Here is a 13627-nt window from a genome sequence, read left to right as displayed (position 1 = left end):
TCTTCTTCTTCTTCTTCTTCTTCTTCTTCTTCTTCTTCTTCTTTTTCTTCTTCTTCTTCTTCTTCTTCTTCTTCTTCTTCTTCAAAGGGCCGTTTGCGGGATAAGGGTAACAGCCTAAGCATTCCACATAACAACAAATATGTCAGTCACCTCATGTTCATCGCGTGGAAACGAAGTCAATGAGACGATAATAGAGTGATAATATAAGAATTAAAGTTTTGTTTGGTTTTATTTTGTTTTCTTTACAGCGTGACGTCAATGTCTAGATGTGTTTAACATTCTTTGGGCAATTTGGAGGGAGACGGGGTAGTTGTTTGGGTCTTTTTATCTTTAAAACATAGTAAGACTAGTTTACTCTTTTTACCATGTCTATCTTGCAGGTTTTGTTATGTTCAAACTGTTGATAGCACACGTTCCTTTTTGAGAAATTCAATATCAGTAGCCACTTTTGTCTTCTAAGATACACGAGCTGAAATCAATCCAAAAACTTTACACGTAATGACTTTAAAACGATGTATCGCAGGTGGCAGGGGGGAAATACAAGTTGAAATTTGATGAGCCGCATGTACACACACACATACACACACACATACACACACACACACACACACACACACACACACACACGGTTGGAAGTGATCTCAGACTGTAAGTCATTTTCTCGGACACCGAAAGTTGAGAATGCTCGGGTTAAAGGTTTGTTGTGTAAGATGTTGGGCTCACTTTCACACCTTCACCTATCCCGTAGACTGGATGTCCGTCGGGCACTTTTGAAGATTTTGCCACCAGCTTCCTCCACTCCGTCCTGTTTTCAGCTTTCCTGAGCGTGTATTTGAGTTCCAGGCCTGTCCATCCCTTGATTTTGTCCTTCAAATTCTTCTTCGGTCTGCCTCTGTTCCCTTTTCCCTGGACGCTGCCTTGCAGGGTCATCTTGGCAAGGCCGGATGAACGGGTGATGTGTTCATACTATCGCAGTTTCCGTTTCCTGAACAAAGTGAGAAGGTCAGCATATTATGGTCCAATTTCAAGTTTGGCTAAGTATACTATAAAAACAGAGTTGCCTTTTTCTCCTCACCAGATGAGAGACGTAGAATGTTCTATTTCACTAATCCTTTAGACAGTATTCCTTTTGGTATATCTTTGGTATCACAAGCTATCTACTCCAGGGTTGTATTCTTCACTTTTTAGAATACGTTTAGTTCGAAGATCGCTTTGAAACTTTCAGTATTTCTCAAAATATCATTTTGACAGACTGCTATGCAAAGCGTACGGATTGGATTAACGAGTAAATTAATTTCTCTTTGGAAAGTGGTGGCACAGAGTTCCCCACGTCGTATGGATACGATAGCAAAACACGACGTACGGATAGGGTTAAATATGTATGGCCCTACCTCTAAAGTTATCCGCTTCCGTCTAAGATTAAACCTGACGTAAAACGTGTCGTTTTTAGCAGCGCGTTTGCTAATACAAAGGGATGTATTATTATTAAATTAAATCCTCAACTTAAGACCTGCACCCACCTACACCCCTCGACCGCCGCCTCCTCTTCCCTTTTTTTCCACCATCCTTTTTTAAAAAAACCTTTAAAAAACACGTAGAAAAACAACTAGCAACGCTTTTCTAAATTAATGCGTGTGAAATTACTCGATAATAAAGAACTTAGATAACAGTATGAATAAAGACACCATAAACCAAACCTCTAGCCTGACAGCGACCACAAGCCACATTTCCAGTAACTCTGCTGGCGCTGTAAGCCTTTCTAAAGTTGTCTGCTTCCTTATCAGATTAGGTCTGACGTAGATGCGATAGTAATAGTTGTGTGTTTCTAAAAGAGGATATTTTTTTTCATAACGATACCTTACCATGACTGACAAACGTGTCAGGCTTTGTTTGGGGGGGGGGGGGGAGGTTGGCATCCGGTAACTTTTTTCAACTAAAAAGTCACTAGAGGCAGTATGCGTTCAGCCTTTTGGTGCGTCAACAAAGATATTCTAGTATATATTACTATAATAGTGCGGTCAAAAATTATTGGCGCGACTTACTGGCAAATATCTCCTCAACAATCGAGTATAGTAAATTAGGTTCTCCAATTTTTGCACCGTGACTTGTATCAAATTGTCTTAACAGATCAACATTTTTGTAAACACCTACAAGCTGTATTCTAGAAAAATCCTTAATAAACACTAATAAAAAAATCAAAGTGGGTGGTTTCTACGGATTTTTAAATGCTTACAGCTGGGCCAATATTTCTTTTAATAGCAAGTCCGTCATGCTTTTTGTAATCGAGACATTATGCTTATTGAACACATGTTTTGAGAGCCTTTAGAGCAAAAAAATTGTTCTATATGTAAAATAATTTCTTGTAACAAATTTTGCAAGTAAAAATTGTCAGTGATAATCTGCGACGTAGGCTATAATATTCGTATTCAAAATGTGTGTGAGAAACGGGAAGTGCTGTGAACAATACCATTTTTCGTGTGACAAAGATTTCAAGTATTTTATATAAATCTATGAAGAAAGGTTTTTTAATCAAACCCCAATTGTTCTGGAAAAATTTGTGAGGCAGCGAGGTAGAATCAGGCTCTCGTCAAAATAATCAAAGTGAAGAAACTTGCATATTTCTTCCGCAAGTTTGTGAATTTTTATCGAATTTTTGTTTTTTGGCTCAACACTTTTCATGCCCATTAAAGAACTCATTTCGGTGACGATTTTTCTGAAAAGCGTCGATTAAAGGCACAAAAATGTAAATTTTCAGTTACCACGGACTCTTAAACTTAGGAAAATACAAATCTTTGGCGGCCATTTTCTCACAAATTTTGCCTCTGAAAACAGGTGACCCCCACCTCCTTCTTTCGCAAATATCTCGATTCGTATTCAAGATAAATGGATATTTTTTCATCCAAATAAAGACAAGTGAATAAACTTTAAGATGATACCTATATCTCTACATGCCCAAAAATTGACTAGAGCCTGATTCCACCACGCTGCCATTATGGTTTAGTTAAGACAAATGGATACAAACAGCTCTCCGAAGTATGGAAGACATTGATTCACCCGTTAAAGAGATATTTGAGGATAAGTTGCTCCCCGAATTTTTGCCTACACTATAAATACCTTTCTCAAGACGTGCAAAGGTGTGCGATAAAACGTCATCATATTGTTCAAATCTGTTGAATCTGTACATTCCAACTCGCAGTTTAAGGTCATCGGCTGACAAATAGAAATTTCTTTAACGTCTATGAAAATTAAAAACAGTGGGTGAAAGGGCATTTGAATATCATGTTTCCAAGATCTGAAATTCTTTGCCCAGTAGTTTAAGAGAGATCAAATCCTGTAAAATTCATTCAAATGTCAGCTAAAGCCATTTCTGTTTTTTTTAATTAGTGAGTAAATATTCAGAGAGACTTTCTTTTGGCCAGAACACAATGTATAGATTATGTTACAGTTGTATTGAAAAGCTCTCAGAGCCGGTGTGGTATTAGGTTGAGCGCTATATAAATTAAATACCAGATTATATTATTAAATTCAATAATTAAGATGTGTAATATTGGTGCCCTTCAATATTGAGAGAATTGCTCAGTTTCCACGTGAAATTGACAGGATGCCGGCCATCCTCTCGATTTCCTACAGTTTGTCAATCAGCGAACTGTACGTCTAAATGGGGCTGTCTGTCCCCACAGAGTTTGGTGATGAGGGAAGAGGGGAGAGAGAGAGAGAGAGAGAGAGAGAGAGAGAGAGAGAGAGAGAGAGAGAGAGAGAGACAGACAGACAGACAGACAGACAGACAGACTGAGGCACAGAAGAGACAGACAGACAGACCGTTGGATTACCTGACGACAGTGCCTCTCTATCCACCCTTGACCATTAATAATTTATATATAGTGACACCAGCCATCCATGTCCAGGTGCTGTTTTAGCCTTGTTATCTATCCTTGGGCACCCTCTCTCACACACCTTCCAATCCTCCACTTGAGGCTCCCTGTTGGTCCGGCTCATCCCCCACAGTGCCAGGTTCGGCGGTTAGTCCTCTCTCCGTTTTAGACACTTTCCCTCTCCCCAGTCACACCTTAGAGTTCTCCACTTGAGGGGAAAATGAAAGACATTTTGAGGGAATGGGGGGCGAGGTCGAAGGGTGGGGTGGATGTGTGTGTATGTATGTGTGTTTATGTGTTTGTGAGTGTGGGGAGGGGAAGATTAAGGGGTTTGGAGGGCGGCATCTAGCAACTACAGAGCTCACGATCTGCTCACTGTCTTGTGGACATATTCACGCCTAACAAACTATGACAGGTCGGCGGACAAATACCGGAGTGTCCTCTCCTTTCTCTCAGTCCGGTCCTCACAGGGTAAGGGGATGAGGGAAGAGGAGGAGGAGGAGAGAGAGAGAGAGAGAGAGAGAGAGAGAGAGAGAGAGAGAGAGAGAGAGAGAGAGAGAGGCACGGAAGAGACAGACAGACAGACCGTTGGACTACCATACGACAGTCCCTGTCTATCCACCCTTGACCATCAATAATAATAAAATTTATAATATAATATATAGTACACCTTCTAATCTTACACTTGAGGCTCCCTGTTGGTCCGTCTCATCCCTCACTGTTCCAGGTTCGGCAGTTAGTCCCCTCTCCGTTTTAGCAAATTTCCCTCTTTCCAGTCACACCTTAGAATCCTCCACATGAGCCCCGCCCCCAACCACCCAATCAGTGCCCTGTTAGGTGATTATTCACAAGTGAATAATTTCTCAGTACCTTGAAATTTGACGTTTATAATTTAGAGTTTCACCGCATTTCAAGCTTTGGATAGCTTCATAATGGCCCCAATTTATCTAAGTCGCATTTAATAGAAAATATAGAACATTATTCTAATTTCGGATCTCTTGGTCTTTGCAACTCAAAACAGCCAAAAATTGCCAGAGAGAACTTTATCTTTTAAAGGTAATTACAAGTCTGGGAACTCCACTCGTCTGAAGTCTCCTTCGACCTCTGTGCACTGTCTGATATACTGGGGAGACCTTGAACAGAGTACAACTGAATGTAGTGGGGACGTGTTCAGAGGCTCGAAACTATCAAGCCAGACAGCAGAATAAAGGTTAGAATATTGCTGCTGACCTTTCTATTTTTACAATCCGAGTTGAAGTGGTACAGCGGAAGTGGACCCCCCCCCCCCACCTCCCCTCGCCACCATCTCTCTCTCTATCTATCTATCTATCTATCTATCTATCTATCTATCTATCTATCTATCTATCTATCTATCTATTTATCTATCTATCTACACCTCTCTCCCTCACCCCACTCTCCCGCTTTCTCTCCCCCCCTCTCTCTCTGTCTCTCTGTCTCTCTGTCTCTGTCTCTGTCTCTGTCTCTCTCTCTCTCTCTCTCTCTCTCTCTCTCTCTCTCTCTCTCTCTCTCTCTCTCTCTCTAAAAACCTTCAAAGTTTATACCTGTTGATTTAAGTGTAAATTGTCATTTTCTACTGCCACCCCCACCCCGTTTTCTTTGGCTCTGAAACCCTACCCAGTCTTAACGGTGTACTAGTAATTCGAGTGGTTGAAAGGGGGGGGGGGGGGTAAGGGGTTGTGGCTGAAAAACCTATGGTAATGGATTTTTCCCCCGTCTCCAGACTTGGTGCCGATATTTGTGAGGTTCGTAAACTGTGTCAACATGATAAAAATTGTTCTGCTTTCAGAAAAACAAAACAAAAAATGAATTATTTTTGCCTGTGATGATGATGATGATGATGATGATGATGATGATGATGATGATGATGATGATGATGATGGTGATGATGATGATGATGATGATTTGTTAGGCCCATTTCCCTGATTTTATACAGCGTCCATTTAGTTTTACTTTCAGTTGTTCCTGAGGAAGCCCAAGAGGCGAAACGTTGAGCTGTTTCGATGAAATACGTGTCACGACGCAGTGGAATCAGGTGCTCGTCAATGTTTGGGCACCTGAAGTTATTAGTATCATCTTAAAGGTAGTTCAATTGTCTTTGCTTCCGATAAAAAAACGATTTATTTGAATAGAAATCGAGATATTTGCGATTGAAGGAGTTTGGGTCCCCTGGTTTCAGAGGAAAAATTAGCGAGAAAATGGCAGCCAAAGTTTGGTGATTTCCATAGTTTAATAGTACTTGGAAACTGTAAATTTTAATTAATTGTGTCTTTAATCAAGGGATTTCCATCAAATACACACGTAAAAGTGTTTTTGAATTAACAAACAAGGCGTTGAGCTAAAAAAGAGAAATTTGAAAAAAATCCCCGAACTGGCCGTAAAATGCTGATTTCTCGAGTTTCATTATTTTTATGCCAACCTGATTTCATCACGATGCATCACATACATTTTTAACATTTTATATTGCAATGTTGTTTCAGCCTCTTGGGGGTGGGGGTTGGGGTGTGGGGGATGTGGGGTGTGTGGGGGGTCCGCGCTCTTTTTTCACCCACTTTTGCCCTCTCCATTTTTCGAAAACGTATTGAATTCATGGTTTGAGTCGTCCATTGTCAGATTGGCCTATTAGCATTTCGTCGACGACTTAAATTCGTGAAGTTCTTTAAAAATCGCGATTTCAAGTCATGAGTGAAAGAAAAGAAAAAACCGAAATAGAGAAGGCCAGTAAAAGGTCTTAGTGAGTTAAGCTACTATGTCTTCATTTGGTCGCTTTTTAGCACAAGGGGGCTATCCTGAAAAACACTGTATTGAGAAAAATCGAAGGTAAAGTTTTTTAACCACTTGTTCAGTTTCTTTAAAAGACAACGAATGTTTTCTCTATAACCAAACAAATATGTACACCAATGAAACCAAAGTTCTCCTATAGGAATGGCAATGCCCACTTTCGGTGTATGTCCAGATTTCTGGAAACACCCCTGAAACAGGGTTGGCCCACTTGTTCTTAAAAGCGACTATTTTTGTTGGGAGGTTGGGAGACTGGCCTTGACTTTTAACTTTTTGTCGGTTGTAATCTTCAGTCGTCTGTCCCAGTCTCTTCCTGTCTTTTATCGGTTGCAATCTTTGGTCTACTGTCAAAGGTTCTGAAGTTAATGAAATGTTATCCCCATGGCAGACATCATTTTATCTAATATACAGGGCAGACGTCCAATCGAATCCAGTCGAGTTGAGTCGGCGCTAGCCAGATTTTCCTCTATGAAGTGACAAAAGCTTCCATTGTTGGCACAATACGACCGACACGACTCACGACCTTGAAAAACAAACGTGTTTGATCATAAAAGTCCCACTCGAATTTAGCCGATTCGGTCAAATTGAGCTAAAAAGGTAGCGTTTGCCACTCCGCGGAGAAAAGTCTCTCTGGCTCGGACTCGAACACATTTTTTTTTATGTGAGGCGTGGTGGTGAAATTAGGCTCTCGTCAAATTAATAAAATCCGAGAAGTCGGCATTTTTCGGCCAGTTTTGAAATTATTTTCTAATTTTTTTTTTTTTAGCTGAACATCTTGTATGTCCACTCAAAAACACTTGTATGAGTGGATTTTATGGAACAACATTGATTAAAGGCACAAAAATAAAATGTAAATGTGCAGTCTCCAATGACTATTAAACTATACTATGGAAGTCACCAAACTTTAGCGGGGCATTTTCTCACTAATTTTACTTCTGAAACCAGGTGACCCTACCTCCTTCAATCGCAAATATCTCTATTTCTATTCATGATAAATGGATATTTTTTTCATCGAAAGCAAAGCGAATGAACAACCGTTTTGATGATACCAGTAACTCCAAAATATGCCCAAACATTGACGAGCACATGATTCCTCTACGTCTTGACACAAAAGGATTTGACTGGCAGTGTGCTCTCGGTATAAGTGAAGATCGGTCGGCTCTTTTTTCCCCATCTTTCCATTCATCATGTGGTTATCCACACTTGAAATCTTTCAGTAGTTCTCTTGTCTTCCACCGGTATTTATTTTTGTCGAGATGACAACAAATAACAACCATAACAACTGATAACAACTGATAACAACAAATAACAACTGATAACAACAAATAACAACTGATAACAACAGATAACAACGGATAACAACAAATAACAACAGATAACAACTGATAACAACAGGTAGCAACTGATAACAACTAATAACAACTAATAACAACTGATAACAACAAATAACAACAGATAAGAACTGATAACAACTGATAACAACAAATAGCAACTGATAACAACTGATAACAGCTTGTTTATGGGTGTGAAAGCTTTGGCAACTACCCAGTCAAAATCTACATCCAGAACTTGGCGGGCATTTTTTTACCTTCAGTTTAAGCTGTTTGGCAGAGTTTCCTTGCAGTAAAGGTTTCATGACTCAAGAGTATCCGAAAAAATAATATCATGCGACCGTGCACACATAATTGAAGCGTACTGACAAAATGAGTTACTTCTCGGATGTTAGCCTTTTGGACATAGATGCGTCAAATTTACGAGTTTAGTTTGAGCAAAATTATAAGTGTGAAATGTTGAAAGACATGTTAAACTTAGAGAAAAAGGCATCTGTTAAGAATGTACATATATTTAATCTCTGTGTCCATTTTGGGCTGATTTCTACGTTCGAGCACTGCGAGAAGCGACTCATTTTGTCAACACGTCTCAGGGGAAGTAAGCATTGAATAAAACTCTAATTTTATAGTGTTGTCTGAATTACCTTCCTTTCCAACACATTTCTCAAGGAGTTTGAGGATACATAGTAAAAAAAATTGAAACACTGCTGGAATTATGTCAATAACGTTGTTATTATTATATTATTATTATTGTTATTATTATTTTTGTTATTATTATTGAAGTTATTATTGTTATTATAATTATTATCATGACGTGTTTTGCCGGTGAATGCATCAAGACCGAGTCCCGAGAGTGCGATTTTTTTTATCGAGTACCCCGGTATTTCTGCTCGGATGTTGTATCCCTCTTTGCCCTGATTGGCCATTAAAGGCAAGGTGGAAATTCGCCTGCTCAATCATCATCATCATCATCATCATTCTCATCATCATCATCATCATCATCGTCAACCACAGAGCTCACGATCAGCTCACTGTCCTGTGTACATATTCACGCCTGACGAACTATGACAGGTCGGCGGACAGATACCGGAGTGTCCTCTCCCTTCTCTCAGTCTGGTCCCCACAGGGTAAGGGGATGAGGGAAGAGTGTGTGTGTGAGAAAGAGACAGAGAGAGAGAGAGAGAGAGAGAGAGAGAGAGAGAGAGAGAGAGAGAGAGAGAGAGAGAGAGAGAGGCACGGAAGAGAAAGACAGACAGACCGTTGGACTATCTGACGACAGTCCTTCTCTATCCACCCTTGACCATTAATAATTTATATATAGTGACGTCCAGGCGCTGTTTTAGCCTTGTTATCTATCCTTGGGCACTCTCTCTCTCCCCCACAGTGCCAGGTTAGTCCCCTCTCCGTTTCAGACACTTTCCCTCTCTCCAGTCACACCTTAGAATCCTCCACTTGAGGCCCCTTAGATGTACGCTGTAATGAATACTTATGACCATGGTTTTAGTCATTAATAAATTAGGCACGTCCTTGACAGTATTATTATTAACAATATGAGACGCAGCGTGGTGGAATCAGGCTCTCGTCAATTTTTGGGTATGTAGAGTTATTGGTATCATCTTAAAGCTTGTTCACTTGTCTTTATTTGGAGGAAAAAATGTCCTTTTATCTTGAATACAAGTCGAGATATTTGCAAATGAAGGAGGTGGGGGTCACCTGTTTTCAGAGGAAAAATTTGTGAGAAAATGGTAGCCAAAGATTTGTTATTTCCATAGCTTTAGAGTCCGTGGTAACTGAAAATTTCTATTTTGTGTGCCTTTAATCAACGTTTTTCAGAAAAATCAGTACAGAAATAAGTTTTTTAATGGGCATGAAAGGTGCTGGGCCAAAAAACAAAAACTTGATAAAAATTCACAAACCTGCGGGAATTTTGACGAGAGCCTGATTCCACCACGCTGCCTCACATGTAATAATAAGACTGCTTTTGGCACATCGCAGGAACAAAGTTCTCTTACTGTAGACCTACATACGACAAATTCTAACGTGAGTTCTCTGGTTTAGGATACTGTTGCCTTTGATTTACGTCTTGCAGTAGTTAAATCATTTTAAAAGACTAATGACAGCTACAAGAGAACAAATCAAACATAATTTGATTTTTATTTAAAGCTGTGTAGTTGGAGATGAATAATTTTTGGAAGCATAATGTGTTCCGAACATTTTTGCAGGGCACGCCTTGTCATAACTGGTATGTTATGTTTTGGAGCACCGGGGATTAAGGGTGTTGAAGTGAAACGATTCCTGATGTGGATAGTTAGTGACTGCTCTAAGAGTTTGCTGAGTATTGCGGACAGAGGCAGGATCCTGAGCTCAACTGGCAGATATTGTTATTGTTATTATTATTGATATTGATATTGTTATGTTATTGTTATGTTATTGTTATTGTTATTATTGTTATTATTGTTATTATTATTATTATTATTATTATTATTATCACTATTATTATTATCATCATCATCATCATCATCATCATCATCATCATCATCATCATCATCATCAACATCATCATCATCATCATCAATGTTGCTGCTGTTTTTATTGTTGTTGTTGTTGTAGTTGTCGTCATCGTTGTAGTAACCAGGGCCTTCAGCATGACACCAACTGAACTAATGGTGCACACGTAATCAGCCCGGACAGGCCTCTTCTTCATAGATTTTCAACTGTCAGGGTGTTTTTAATACATTAAACTTGCACAAGGGACCTTCTAGGTAATCGTCCATTTCCGAGAAAAGATAGGTGCTCCAGCATGTTTCCTGAGTTCAGGGGTATAAACAAAAATACATTAAAAATGAAAGATCCAACTTATGAAATGAAATTGAACAAAGAAAAAGTCAGTTTTTGTTCAACCTGTTGAGGGAAGTTCAGTTTACAATAATTGTATAGGCATGCTTGCATTACACTGCCTCGGAATAAGTCCTGTTATCTCAATATCTATTTTTGAGAAAGTTGACGTCTGAATCTATGAGTTTCACAATATTTCAAGCTTTTCCGAATGCAATTTTTCGAATCTTGATAACGACTCCGAACAATCTTACGATTTTGATACAGCAGTTAGAGCATTTGGTGTCTGACCTCACAGTCTTAGTACCTCAAAACCGCCAAAAATGTCAGATAGAACTATGTAATTCTGAGGTAGCGATTACATGATTCTTTCCAACAATAATTATTGATTTTATCAATGTTGCGTAATACGCCAGACCAGACCAATCCGGAAATCAACATACCATTGCTCGCCATCAGAAGGTAATAATAATAGCTTGTCCGCCAATGTAAGACGATGACCAGTACATCCGCAGAGGGGAGTACTTCTTCTGTGAAATAGAAGAAAGAGAAGAAATAAAGGGTGAGATCACTTGTGGCTCCTACAGTGGGTTGCGACCTATTTTTGAGATAGAGTCATAGTGTCTGGCTCACGGAAAGACTTCAATGACCATCCACCTAAACACCGACTGCAATTGATATCATTGTAAGTCTGGGCACACTAACTACTTGACCACTGGAGCCGACTATGCCTTCATGAAGTGGGAATCGAACCAGATGGTTTGGAATAAGGGGCATGCGCTTCACCTGACGGCCAAGGAGCCCCCGTGTCCGCCCATGTTCAGAACTGTGGGAGTTACGACAATAAGACGTTTCCTAGATCAGTCTCGAATGTTTCTTCTTGTCTTATTTCTTCTCTTTACTTTATATTTTCTTCTTTTTTCGTTTCTTTTCTTTATATTTCTCCTTTTTGTATTTCTTCTCTTTGCTTTAGAGTTCTACTCTGTATGTTTCTTCTCTTTATCTTTCTTCTCTTTATATTCCTCTCTTCACGAGGTACAAGAGGAGGACTTAAGTCCTGGCCTCCGAAGCTTACCTTTGTGTCTCAACATGGGTGTTTACGCTGATCATGATTTAAAGTAAAATAAAGAAACAACCCTCCTCCAATCCCCCCCCCCCAAAAAAAAGAAAACAACAACAACTTAACAAACAAACAAACAAACAAACAAAACAAACAAACATACAGACAACACTTCCCCTCCCGAAAACCCAAATAAAATCCAACAAAGCATTTCAATATCCTAAATCTCTATACCCCCCCCTGATTTCCACTCTCTCCTCCCCCATCCCCAAAGTGGGCGCCAAAGGTATGTGTCTTAGGCAGTGTATCCTCAACGATTTCTGAGCCTCAGTCCTGGTGACGTGGACAGCAGAAACTGGAGCGTCACTGACCTGTCAGCTGCTGTCGCTTAACGTCTCCATGGCAACCCAAAGCCCAGATGTGGGTGACGAACATTGCCAGTGGATCGAGAAGGTAATGAAGTGTGCCCGAAAAATCTTGAGGTATAGGAGAAAAGTTTGTGTCACATTTGAAAAAGAGTCATTGTACACCTATATGAGTATGTATACACATGTTAATATATGTACAACAACAACAACAACAACAACAGTAGCAGCAGCAGCAACAACAACAACAATAACAACAACAACAACAACAACAACAACAACAACAACAACAACAACAACAGCAACAACTACAACAAACTACAACAACAACGATGACAACGACGACAACAACAACAAGATTTTGAGCACTGGCTGCAGAGATGCCCCGCCACGGAGGTCCGGCCGTGGCATCTCTTTGGGGAGGGTTCAGGGAAGTTGGACTGCCTCACTCGCTACCCAAGAGAGGCGGTGGCCTTGGCGAAAAGCACGCTATTCGGGGCTTCAAACATTTCGAACGAATAGGCTACCACACACACACACACACACACACACACACACGCACACACACACACACACACACACACACACACACACACACACACACACACACACACACACATACACACATAACAACAACAACGACGACGACGACGACAACAACAAAACAACAACGACAACAGTAACAAGAACAACATAGACAAAACTCCTATTATTGTAAACATAATTTGATACTGTCATCGACGCAATTTAATCAATCAGGAGGCGCGAAAATAGTCCGCAATTGGAAAATTCATTACCCTTGAAAATGACAGAAATATGGATAATATAAGACATTATAATTATAGTGTCATGTTTCGTGCTCATGTATCCCATCGCTGCCCCCTTTTTTGATGTTGAATATTTTTTCGCGTTTATGAATAAATAGATATGATATATCTCCCTTTATACTGTATCTGTCCCAAGAATGCATGTCAGAACGGTGGAGTTTTTCCCTCTGGGTTATGTCACTGCCCACCAGGATACACAGGACAACTCTGTACTCTGCCCAATCCAGGTGAGTGGAGGTGGAGATAGTACGGTTGCTTCTAAGGACAAGTGGGCAAACCCAGATTTCGGGGTATCCAGAATAAATCTTCACCTACACCAAAAATGGGCATTGCCCTACCTATAGAAGTTTGGTTTTATTGGTGTGCATATTTGTTTGGTTATAGAGAAATTTCTACTTGTCTCCTAAAGAAACTGAACAAGGGGCAAAAACTTTATCTTTGATTTTCTCAAAACAGCATTTTCGGGATAGCCCCCCTTTGTGCTTAAAAGCGACCGTATGTGTGTTGCACTGTTGCCAGACACAGGAGAGATTGCAGG

The 13627-nt window shown here is 40.0% G+C and overlaps 1 long non-coding RNA gene across 1 annotated transcript; it reads right to left on the bottom strand.

The window, feature by feature from the left end:
• Positions 1-884: 884 nt before the first annotated feature.
• Positions 885-12381, bottom strand: LOC101845529. Its single transcript, XR_004858289.1, has 4 exons — positions 12269-12381; positions 11281-11367; positions 3955-4080; positions 885-985 (listed from the first exon to the last, which is right to left on the bottom strand). It is a non-coding gene; the product is annotated as an uncharacterized LOC101845529 (long non-coding RNA).
• Positions 12382-13627: the final 1246 nt, after the last annotated feature.

The sequence above is a fragment of the Aplysia californica genome, unplaced genomic scaffold (genome assembly GCF_000002075.1).
Source record: "Aplysia californica isolate F4 #8 unplaced genomic scaffold, AplCal3.0 scaffold00064, whole genome shotgun sequence".
NCBI lineage: Eukaryota > Metazoa > Mollusca > Gastropoda > Aplysiida > Aplysiidae > Aplysia > Aplysia californica.
This window is presented reverse-complemented; position numbering and strand designations above follow the sequence as displayed.